The sequence below is a fragment of the Sminthopsis crassicaudata genome, chromosome 5 (assembly GCF_048593235.1).
Source record: "Sminthopsis crassicaudata isolate SCR6 chromosome 5, ASM4859323v1, whole genome shotgun sequence".
NCBI lineage: Eukaryota > Metazoa > Chordata > Mammalia > Dasyuromorphia > Dasyuridae > Sminthopsis > Sminthopsis crassicaudata.
Window position 1 is genome coordinate 127,614,970 of NC_133621.1, and position 12,269 is coordinate 127,627,238.

At 40.5% G+C, this 12,269-nt stretch overlaps 2 pseudogenes; both read left to right on the plus strand.

Moving 5' to 3' along the window:
* The first annotated feature begins 600 nt into the window (after positions 1-600).
* Positions 601-1,424, plus strand: LOC141542429 (F-actin-capping protein subunit beta-like; annotated as a pseudogene).
* Positions 1,425-6,115: 4,691 nt separating this feature from the next.
* LOC141542430 (cleavage and polyadenylation specificity factor subunit 7 pseudogene) lies at positions 6,116-7,642 on the plus strand (annotated as a pseudogene).
* The last annotated feature ends 4,627 nt before the right edge of the window (positions 7,643-12,269 follow it).

Below are 12,269 nucleotides of genomic sequence, written 5' to 3' on the forward strand. Positions count from 1 at the left end.
ATGCATATATCTAGTAGAGAAAAATTATTAATAAAAAAATAAAAGATTAAAAATAAAAATAAATAGTCCTTACTTTAGAGAGTTATTATGAGAATTAAATGAGATAACATGTGTGAGTGGCATCCAAACTGTAAAGAACTATATAATTTCCAATTTTTTTTTAAACAATGGAAAATCATTGAAAGTTTCTGAAGAGGGAAACATAGTCAAAATCATTTATTAGGAAAATGTTCTGGAATAGTGTACTGCAAAATAAAAGTCCCCAGTTATAGCTAGACAGGCAAAACATAGTCAGAATCCAAACTAGAGTTATGTTTTAAAAAAAAATAGGGGCTGGGGAGTATGATAGATTATGGACATTGAGTGAGTCAACTAATTGGGTATGAGAGATAAGGGAGAGAACCAAAGATGATTTCAAGTCTTTGAGTCTTCGAGATTGAAAGAATTGAATTATAATCAACAAAAATAGAGAAAGTTATCATAACAATAATAATAACTATGATTCAAAGTGGAAGCGCCGGGCCCTGCTGCTGCTGCTGCCACACCCGGAGGAGAGTCAGATACAGCAGACTGGCTGGGACTGGAAGTGGGGTCGCCACCATGAGTGACCAGCAGCAGTTGGATTGCGCCTTGGACTTGATGAGGCACCTGCCTCCTCAGCAAATTGAGAAGAACCTCAGTGACTTGATTGATTTGGTCCCCAGCCTATGTGAAGATCTTCTATCCTTTGTGGATCAGCCCTTGAAAATTGCCAGAGATAAGGTGGTGGGAGAGGTTTATCTTATATGTGACTACAACAGAGACGGAGATTCGTATAGGTCACCTTGGAGCAACAGGTATGACCCTCCATTGGAAGATCGGGGCCATGCCATCAGCTCGCCTGTGTAAGCTGGAGGTAGAAGCCAACAATGCCTTTGGCCAATACCGAGACCTGTATTTTGAAGGTGGTGTCTCCTCTGTCTACCTCTGGGATCTGGATCATGGCTTTGCAGGAGTGAGCCTCATTAAGAAGGCTGGAGATGGATCAAAGAAGATCAAAGGCTGCTGGAATTCCATCCATGGGGTGGAGATTCAGGAGAAGTCCAGCGGCCGCACTGCCCACTACAAGCTGACCTCCACGGTGATGCTGTGGCCGCTGAACAATACGTCGGGCTCGGGTACCCGCACCATGAACCTCACAGGCAGTATCACCAGACAGATGGAGAAAGATGAAGCAGTGTGTGACTCGTCCCCACACATAGCCAATATAGGATGCCTGGTAGAGGATATGGAAAATAAAATCAGAAGTACACTGAATGAGATCTGCTTTGGCAAAACAAAGGACATTGTCAACAGACTCAGGTCTGTGCAGACTTGCAAAATCAAAGCAAGAAGACCTTAAAAACGACCTGGTGGAAGTTTTGAAGAGGAAGCAGCAAAGTTAAACTCGTTTTCCTGCTAACAAGCAGCACTGTGCTCTCACTAGATTTCTTTCTTAGAGAACTCTGCCTCCACCGCCCCTGTCACGTACACCTGCTTTGTAGCTGCACCATAACTCCCTCCAATAAAACTGTAGAAGCCTTCGCAGTCTGAGACCGACTTCCCGCCACATTCTCCCATGAGACCTTCCTTCTGGGTTTCCCCTGAGACCACGAGTTGTCGTTGGGCTGGTTATCTGTTCTGTTCTGGATTTCTAGTCTGTCTATTGGTTTCTCTCCCGTGTTCCCTCCACTTCCTCCCCACCCCCGTCCCCTGGTCCATTTAGAGGTATCAAACACAGTCCATCCGTCTGTCCGGGCCCGTCTCCACCACCTTTTGTTACATTGGTGTAAAAAATGTAAAACATATACGCACAAAAATAATAACTATGATTCATATAGCATTTGAAGTTTGTATAGAACTATATGCCTACATATTGCCTCACTTGAGGTAGAAATTGAAGGCATAATTCATCTTATTTTACATATGAAAAAAACGGAATTCTGAGACAGTAAGTCCAATATTCACAAAGCTGGTATCAAAGGTGAAATTCAAATCTAGTTCTTCCTAGACTCCAAGTACATGAAACTTTCTATTCATAATGATGCCTTAAAAGAAAGCTAAGATTGGGGGATAGGAGTAAAGATGGGTAAAGATTTAAAGTTTATTTTACGATAAAGTCAAAGTCAACATTAAGTATAAGATATTGACATTGTATGAAATTAAAATATATAAATATTGTGAAACTAGATCTTAGAGGACAGATCAAAAGTAGAGATGAGAGATTTAAGAATCTTCTATATTGGAGAAGATAACTGAAATCATAGAAGTGACGGAGATTGGCAAGGACAAATGTATAAAAGAGTAAGAGAATATTTCTAAGGACCAATGCTTGAGAAAGGGTTAGAAAGCATAGAAACAAATAAAATCAGTACCTACTTAGCAAAAATAATCAGTTGTAATGAAAAATCACCAGATGGCACGTGTCTCCTTTCCAGTGGCTTAGATTTTTCATTTGTCCTAAGGAACTACCATCTTGGATGACTGGAAAGCCCACATAGAAAATCACATCATTTAGAAATTTAACAAAGTTCCAATCTAAAACTTTCCAGGACTGCAATATAAAGAAGGATGATTTAGGAAACCTAACTTAGCTCTCCATTTTTCTATATCTAAAACAAGTTATTTTGTATTAAAGATATTAATGGTTTATAAAATCATGGTTCCCACTAAAAAATTTTAAATATTGCCCTAGTCTTTTAGTGAGTTCAATTTGATAATGAAGAAACAAACAAGTATCCCAAATAAATCTTTTTAAAATTTTAATTGTGGAAAATAATAAAGTGATTTTGAATCATTCTATAAGTTTTGTTTTTATAGAAGATCCTTAACAAAGCTATCAGAATCTCAAGCTTTTATGAGTTCCTTTCACTCTGACCTATCTCTAGAATAAACAAATAAAATAATCCAAATCAAGGATTAATTATCAAGGCTAGTCATTAATCATATCCACCTCTTGAGAGAGATCAGTATTGATAAATCTTTTTCATATACATAAATATGTATACATACATATGAATGTAAATGTCTTTTCAAGGAGATTTTTTTAAACTTGAAAATCTGTTTTAATTCTAGCTGCCAACCTTTCCTGGAGAAAAGGCAGTTCCTTCTGACAAATGAAACATCTGAGCCAGGTGGAAGAAGCATACACATGGCATCCAGTATTAACTGATTATTTTCCCTAACTACATACTAAACTCAGTTGTTTTTTGTGCTTTTAAATGGATGTGACTGCTGTCAGTATTCTCTAAAATCATTGCCCTGGGATAAGATCTTGATAGTACTGCCCTTGTTACTGCTCTGAGTAAAAATTTTTGTAAATTCTCTGAGCATTTAACATAGATAATCCACACCTGGAAGAATCCAACCACTTTGTTAATCTGCTTACTTCATAAATTTGTAAATTTAGAGCTGGAAGTTATTTCAGTCTTGAGGTTATTAACCTGAGGTCAATGAACTTGTATGCATATATGTTGTGTGTGTATATACATATATGTATACATGAATTTGTATATATATATATATATATATGTATATACATATATATACAAATGTATGTATATGTTTATATGTACCTTTATAAATATATGATGCCTATGCAGACATGTATATATTAACATACATATTCACACTCACAAGTGCACAGTTATAGAAATCAATCCCATGCTAGAGCAAGTAGTCTGGGATTATCACGTCCAACCCCTTCCCACACCAGGTTGAAAAATCACATATTGAGAACTTACTTCATGACAAGCCTCTGACTTAATGCTTGACCCAGAAAGAAATCCACAAATTATCACCAAGAGAAGACATCCTTGAAAGTCGCCAGAAAAGGTCTTTGTTTGTTCGGGGGAGGGTCAATCAGACTGGGCGCAGACTGAGGGCAGACAGCCAGAGCAAGACAGGCAGCTCACACAGCTCAGACCGGAGGGGGAGGGGTGTGATCTCTGTCGTTTCTGTGAAAGGGCTTTTGCCCCAGTGTGGATGCTCCGTCTTGGCAGCAAGCCAGGAGCGGTGGAGAGGGTGTAAACACTGGAGGTGAAGATTAAAACCCCAGAAAGCCAGCGTCTCTCAGAGCCCGGCCACCCCCAACCCCCACCTGGACTGACTCGGTGCGTTCTCGGAGCCTCAGAGCGCAGACTCAGTACAGTCATTGCTGTTCTGTTAGTGGCTCTCTGCTGCCCTACCCCCAGTCTGTAGAGGAAGCCCATTAATACCATCCAGCCCTATCCCCCGCAAAACAGACCAATTGTTTCTCTTGTCAGTTTGTTTTCTTTGATTCCTACTCTGACAAAATGAACAAAAAATTCAAAAGGGCTCTAACCATTGACAGCTTCTGTGTGGAGAGGGAGCAGACTTCAAATGCTGAAGAGACTAGGAACAGAATGTCCCCAGATGTATCCCCTGGGAGGGATATAAGCTGCTCCTCAATACAAAAGAACCTCATAGAGGAAATCAAAAAGGCTCTCACAAGAGAGCTGGAAGAGAAATGGGAAAAGGAAAGGGAAGCTTGGCAAGAGAGCCTGGAGAAGTCATCCCATGCATTCAAAGACAGAATGGATAAAGAAATCAAATCATTGAGAAACAAGATTAGTGAGCTGGAAAAGGTAAACAACTCCAAGGAAAACAGGATTAGAGAGCTGGAAAAAGAAATCAGCTCTCTAAAAAATACAATGGAAAAAAATTCCATAGAAGATAAAAACTCAATTGGACAATTACAAAGAGATATAAAAAAAGTGAGTGAAGAAAATACATCATTAAAAATTAGACTGGAACAAGTAGAAATGAATGACTCAAGGAGAAACCAAGAGGGAGTCAAGCAAAACCAGAGAAATGAGACAATTGAAAAGACTGTCAAGTACCTTACCAGAAAGACAACAGACCTGGAAAACAGATCCAGGAGAGACAATTTGAGAATAATCGGACTCCCTGAAAAATGGGAGGAAAAAAAGAGCTTGGACACCATTTTCGAGGAAATTATCAAAGAGAACTGCCCAGACGTTTTGGAAACAGAGGGTAAAATAGACATTGAGAAAATTCATCGATCACCTACTGAAAGGGACCCTAAAATCAAAACGCCAAGAAATATAGTGGCCAAGTTCAAGAACCATCAGACAAAGGAAAAGATATTGGAAGCTGCTAGAAAAAAACAATTCAGATATGGAGGATCCACAATAAGGATAACACAGGATCTAGCAGCGTCCACATTAAAAGAACGCAGGGCCTGGAACATGATATTCCGAAAGGCTAAGGAACTTGGTATGCAGCCAAGAGTGACTTACCCAGCAAGAATGAGCATCATTTTCCAGGGAAGAAGATGGACATTTAACGAAATAAATGAATTCCATCTATTTTTGATGAAAAAACCAGACCTACATAAAAGGTTTGATCTTCAAATACAGAACTCAAGAGACTTCTAAAAAAGGTATCAAGTAATGGACAAGAAATGTCTCTGAGATATCTGAATGTTAGGATTACCAGGTGAGAACTCAGGTTGTCTGGACAGTGACAAGGTGAGAACTCAGGTTGTCTGGACAGTGACAAGGTGAGAACTCAGGTTGTCTGGACAGTGACAAGGTGAGAACTCAGGTTGTCTGGACAATGACAAGGTGAGAACTCAGGTTGACTTGACAATTCTCTGGCTCAGACCTGTAAAGGGAGTTTACACCTTAGGAATCCTAGAAGGAGCAAGCTCATTGGTTGGAGTACTTCTTCCCAGAAGCCCTTGCATTATCCCACGCCCATTCTCTGGGAGGATAAAAGAGGACAGCACTCCAGAGAGAGGAGAAGTCTTTGTGCTACATCAGGCCTGACGGGGCTCTCTGCAGGAAGGGAATCACTTCTCTGGACAAGAGTTAACAGCATCTGTGTGGAGACTACGGTTCTCTACAGGAAGAAGAATCTGTTGGAGAGATTTGAGTTGCCATAGCAGATCTCCTCCCAGAGAGCGATCCGGAGCTTCTGGAGACAACAGCACGTTACATATTGGCCCGTGGGGCCAGGACCTTTCCTTATCCTGACAAGGACTTATTCTGAGCCCTTCAGAGAAGCTAGACCAACAGGGACTTCCCTCCTCGCTGCGCCCCCCAATCTCCGAGCCATGTCGGAGGGAGTGGACCTCATTGATATCTACGCTGACGCTGACGAGGAGTTCAACCAGGACCCAGAGCTCAGCAATGCCGATCAGATGGACCCGAACGATGACGACCTGTACAATGACTTGCTGGCCGCCAGCTCGCAGCCTTCGGAGGACCGAGGTAGCAGTGCCGAGCCACCGCCTCCCACCCGCCAGGAGCAGCAGTCTCCCAAGCCCAACAGCAAGTCGCCGGCGATCCTGCACACGAACAGCGGACTGCGGAATAAGCGGGCCGCGGTCTACGTGGGCAGCTTCTCTTGGTGGACGACAGACCAACAGCTGATCCAAATCATCCATTCTGTGGGCGTCTATGATGTGGTGGACTTAAAATTTGCAGAGAACCGAGCCAATGGCCGGTCCAAAGGGTATGCTGAAGTGGTGGTGGCCTCTGAGAGCTCCGTCCACAAACTGCTGGAGCTTCTGCCAGGCAAGACTCTCAACGGGGAAAAGGTGGACGTGAGGAGGGACACCCGGCAGAACCTGTCGCATTTTGAGGCGCAGGCTCGGAAACGTGAGGGCCTCCGAGTCCCAAGAGGGGGAGCACCGCCGCGGGCCCACTCCCGAGATTCCAGGGATTCTGCTGACGGACGGGCCACACCCACCGAACACCTCGTGCCGCCACCCCCTCGAGTGGACAAGCGCCCCTACTTCAGCCGCCCTCCCTCAGCTCTTCCCCTGATGAGCCTGCCCCCACCGCCCATCCCACCCGCGCCACCTCTCTCCTCCGGCTTCGGGGTCCCTCCTCCGCCTCCTGGTATCCATTACCAGCATCTCATGCCCCCGCCTCCCCCACAGCCTCCCCACCTGGCTGTGCCTCGCCCGGGGGCCATTCCACCCGCCCCGAACCTCAACCCCGCCTTCTTCCCCCCTCCAAATGCTGCGGTGGGGCCTCCGCCAGATGCGTACATCAAGGCCTCTGCACCCTATAACCACCATGGCAGCGGAGAACTGCGCCCCCCGCCCCCAACGGTGTGCGAAGCCGAGTTCGAGGAGATCATGAATCGGAACAGAGCAATCTCTAGCAGTGCCTTTTCCGAAGCTGTCTCTGCGGCCAGCGCAGGGCATTATGGTGACGCTGTTGAGGCGCTCCTCACAGCCATCGCCGTCATCAAACGATCCCGGGTCGCCAACGACGAACGTTGCCGTGTGCTCATCTCCTCCCTAAAGGACTGTCTTCATGGCATCGAAGCCAAGTCCTACAGCGTGGGTGCCAGCCGGAGCTCCTCCAGGAAAAGACCCCGGTCCCGTAAGCGATCACCTAGCCGGTCCCGGGAGAGCAGCCGCAGGCACCGGGGCCTGCTCCACAATGAGGACAGGCACGAGGATTCTTTTCAAGAAAGGAATCGGAAGAATGAGAGACACCGGGACAGAGAGCGGGACCGGGACAGAGAGCGGGACCGGGACAGAGAGCGGGACCGGGACAGAGAGCGGGACCGGCACCACTGAGAAAGGAGTCTGGGTGGAAGTAAATGGTTTTTTTAATGGACTTGCATCGTGCTTACGTAATTTATGTAATCATGTGTAATACTTCCCATATTGATGGATTTATGTTTCAAGGTCATGACTACCCTATATTCTAAATCAAACGAAAGGGGGAGATGTTAGGATTACCAGGTGAGAACTCAGGTTGACTTGACAGTTCTCTGGCTCAGACCTTTGGTTTGGGCCTTTTAAGGGAGTTTTATATAATAATTTTTTATTTTTCAAAATATATGCAAAAATAGTTTTCAACAAAAAAAAAAAAAAAAAAAAAAAAAAAAAAAAAAAAGAAAAATCACATATTTCCAGTACTTCCATCTGGAAGGACAGTGAACTTATAACTGATTATTGGAGAAATTCTTGGGCACTGAAGTAATTTTATATTTCCCATAGAGTCTTACATAGTCTTTCCATTACTCACAGTCCCTGATTTGGAATTTCAACTTTGAGAGCCGATGAACAAGTTGACTCTTTCCCCATTAGATCTGTATTGTCTGAATAACTCATTGTCTTTATTCTTTAGATAGGATACCATTCAGAGTCACTGTGGACAATTTTTTTTTTCCCCAAGAAGCATGCTACATCAGAAATTCTCCTGTTCAAAAGGCCTGATTTCTGAACTCTCAAATTTGGGAACTATAAATCTTGGAATTATTCATGAGGCAACTCTAAAAGCTGATACCACTAAGGAAATATTTCTTCTATTAAATTCTAGAATCATTTTGCTTAGGAAATTAAAAATTCTCTCACCTCTACAAATGGGGCTTTGGTTCCAGTATCTTGTCCACAAACTATTCTCTCAAATTATTGACAAGATGTCAATATGTACATGCCCCTGTTTGATTAATTTTAGCCCACCTATATTACTTGGCATAAAATGGAATGAATTCAGGCATCTTATCTGGTTTGTGAAGAATAAATCTCCAATTACCTCAAATTTGCTTAATCTCAGAAAACATACATTTTCAAATTTCATCTTAGCTTGATTTCTTTAGGTTAAACAATTTAATTTCTTGTGGGATGATTTAGAACAAAACTCCTTAATCTCCATTTTAGATCATCCTATGTTTGGCAGTGATCTATTTGAGAAATTTTGTTTGATTTTTTAAAAACTGATCTGGGAAAATTTCTCAAGCAGGAAAACCTAGATAGTTGATAGACTATATGAATTCCCATTAAAGGATTGGTTGAATGTTAATTTCCAATCCATCCTAAGAGACTACACTTTTGTTGAACCCTAAAACATCATTGGAACTCATTCATATTTGATTTTTGTTATTGTCCTATCATGGTATGACTCTATATAACTCAACAACGATCTTTAAGGACTCCAAATTCATAAAAAGAGGGCTGTCTGACAGCCTAGAAACCTTGAGTGAAGTAAAACTTTAAAATATAAAATAAATACCAAATCATCTAAAACTCCATTTTTGATTGTTCTATAGATGACAAATATTCATTGATGAAACTGCTTTTTGGCATGAGTGTTGACTTCTAATTGACCTAACTGAATTCATTTTAGTTCCCTAAAAAAAAAAAGCCCTATATATTTTGGGAAGTTCATCTGGAAGCAAATTTGCCTTTTGAAGAGGGAGGTTTTTTTTTCCTTTTTCTTTCATCTTTTTCTTATGCTACTCACTCATTTTTTTATCTTGTTTTTGAAGTCAGGTGATTCCTTAAAAGCACCAAAACAGACATGACCTGTAGAAACTTTGTGAAACATTTCTGCTCATGAATTTGTATAATAATACATTTGGGAATCAGTTATGGAAAGTCTAGGTTCTCAAAAAAGAATGTTAATTTGGGCACTAAAAATTATGTTTAATAGAAGACCTCTAACATCTTTCCCAAATCCATACTGGGCTTTCCAAAATTACAGCTATGGACTAGCATACTTCAAAGTCCCTCTACTAGGGGCAACAAATATTTAACTAAGAGACTTTTAAAGATGGTTGTCATGATTGAGCTCCTTACTCAATGATTTTGAGGGCCTCTGTTTAAAGACACATGACAGCCATGCTTTAGCTATAAGTAACTACTGAACTTGATGAAAAAGAAGGGACTTGAGACATTTTCTTTTTACTCAGGCTCTTAATCCTTAACTCATTCTAAAAAGAGAAAGGGGATTTTGAAGAGAAAGAAGAAATAAGAACAAATTCATGAAAGCCTGCTTTTACAGAACTCTTTAACATGAGTCATCAAATTATCAGATGAGTGATAACCAGGGACTCATGCTAAATGCTCCCTTACACTGGAACTTTGGCAGAAGTAGTAGTCAACCAAGCTTACAAGTCTTCCTTGTAAATTTAAACATCATCCCATTCATTCCCTTGGATACTAGCTTCCATTCAGTTCCCCAAAAGCCTCCTGTTAAAATACAATTTATAGACAATAATAAGGATTTCTATTACACATTTTTCCAGACCCTAACTTTTTTATTTCTAATCAGTAACTACAATTCTCCTTGCCATTATTTTTTTCTAGGACCTTTTTCTCCAACATTTACTAATTCACCCTATGGTCAGGTGATTATAAATTAATCCCTAGACTATTGTAATATTCACTACCAAGAAAGAATTGGAGAAGGAATAAAGAGAAATCTTAATCATCAATTTCCTTTAAGCCACAAAATATGTTATCATACTTCATATCCTGATTTAATTCATGTCCAAGTCTATATCTCCACACCAATCCTCCAACCAGTTAAACAACACCATGGCCATTGTAATGTTTTGGAATGTACTTGGTAGGTTTAGTAATATAAAACATACTTTTTATCATCTCACTTATCTTGGATTTCAATTTCCTATTAACTATTCATGTTCTATACTATTAGCCTGAATAGTACTCAATATTCCATAGATAAGGATTCACAAACTAAATTCCTCCTTCTATTCAATATAAGAAAATATTTCTGTAGCTTATCTCCTTTTTGTCAAAGAGGAATACCCAAAATTTTCCTTTTTGTCTTCACTACAGAAAACCCAAAGATAAAACCAATGTGTAACTTTAGTAATTAACTCACTTCAAGTTTCTAGTATATTGTTCTGTTCCTCAAAAGAGATATTTGTAAAGCACTTAGCAGAGTACCTAACACTTAGTAGATATTTAACAAAATTTATTCCCCTACTCCTATTCTCTCCATTTCCTTGATACTCACTGAGGAGAAGGAGTATCACAGCAAGTGTAACCCAAATGAAGGAATTCTTAGATCTCTCCACTATTCTCCCCATCCTTCATATCACCAACTGTGGAAGACTGAGAAAAGCACTGGGGATAACAGTGAAAGGCAGGGATGAGTGTACGAATGGGATCATCAACTTACTCAGTCTCCTCAGTCATTATTTATCTGTTCCATCACCAAGTGATACTTCCAGGAGGACTCAAACAACATTGACTTACTGGTACTCCAAAACAGACTTTCCATGGTGTGTGTGTAACAAGAGAAGGAAAAGAACTGAGGATCTTCAATTCAATTCAATTCAACAAACATTTTATAATTGTTCTCTCTATAGAAGACACTGTGCTAAGTACCAAGGGGAGGCAAAAGTGAAAAGATAAGCACTGCCCACAAAAATATAAAGACAAAAGGATAAGCCACACCAAGAATAGGGCCTAAAAAACTCAGAATCTTCATTCCCCCTCCATGGCCATATTAGAGATATGAAAGGAATGAAGATTTATTGGGGGAAATAGGCAAAAAAACAACCCAAAAGCCTTAGGATCTTATACTGAATTACTACATTCACAGGATCCCAAAAAAGAGAGATGGCAATTATACTGTCCTTTGTCATACTCATCCCTTATAGAATATGGTGCTCGCATTGTGTGTCACAGAATGACACAAGAAACTGAACATGATCTAAAAAAAAAAAGTGACTGGGATGATGAGGGTACTAAAAACAATGTTATAAAAAGATCATTTGAAGAACCTGCAGATCGTTCTTGCAGAGAAGGCTAATCAGAAGAAATGACAGGTAGCATCCAGAAGCTGAAGCTGTGTCATTGGAAACAGGAAATGGACTTCTCTGCAGAGCAACATGGTACTAGACTTAAAGTCAAGAAACTGAAGTCTGCATCTTGCCTGTCAAACACTTAAGAATTGTATGATGATGGGCAAGATCCTTAGTAACTCGTTCTGTAAAATGTGGGGAGGAAATAGTTGCATTACTTGCCTAATAGGGTTGTCATAAGGCAAACAGTTTGCAAACCTTACTCTGTTGCATGAAGACCAGTTTAATGTATCAGGGGCATGAGGTAAATCAGTTCTGCTAATGAATATAAGTTCCATTCAAGTAGGAAATGTTTCATTATTTGCACTTATATGCTCAGTACCTAGTACTTATGTGATCCTTGTTAATTGAGTGATATTATTTGTGTGCCCCTGGGAAAGTCATTGTTTGAAGAAATTTGGATGCAGTTTCTTCATTTTAAAAAGAAGGAAATGGACTAGATGATTTCTAAGATCCTTTCCAGTCTTAGATATGTAAATCTATGATCTTTTTTTTTTTTTTTTTTTTTTTTTTTTTTTTTTTTTTTTGACTACCACATAGTAGAATTGGGAACAGTGAGTATAGATTGTGCAGGTAGATTTAGTCTGACTTAACTAGTAAGGGAAAGATGTGTAAACAATTAG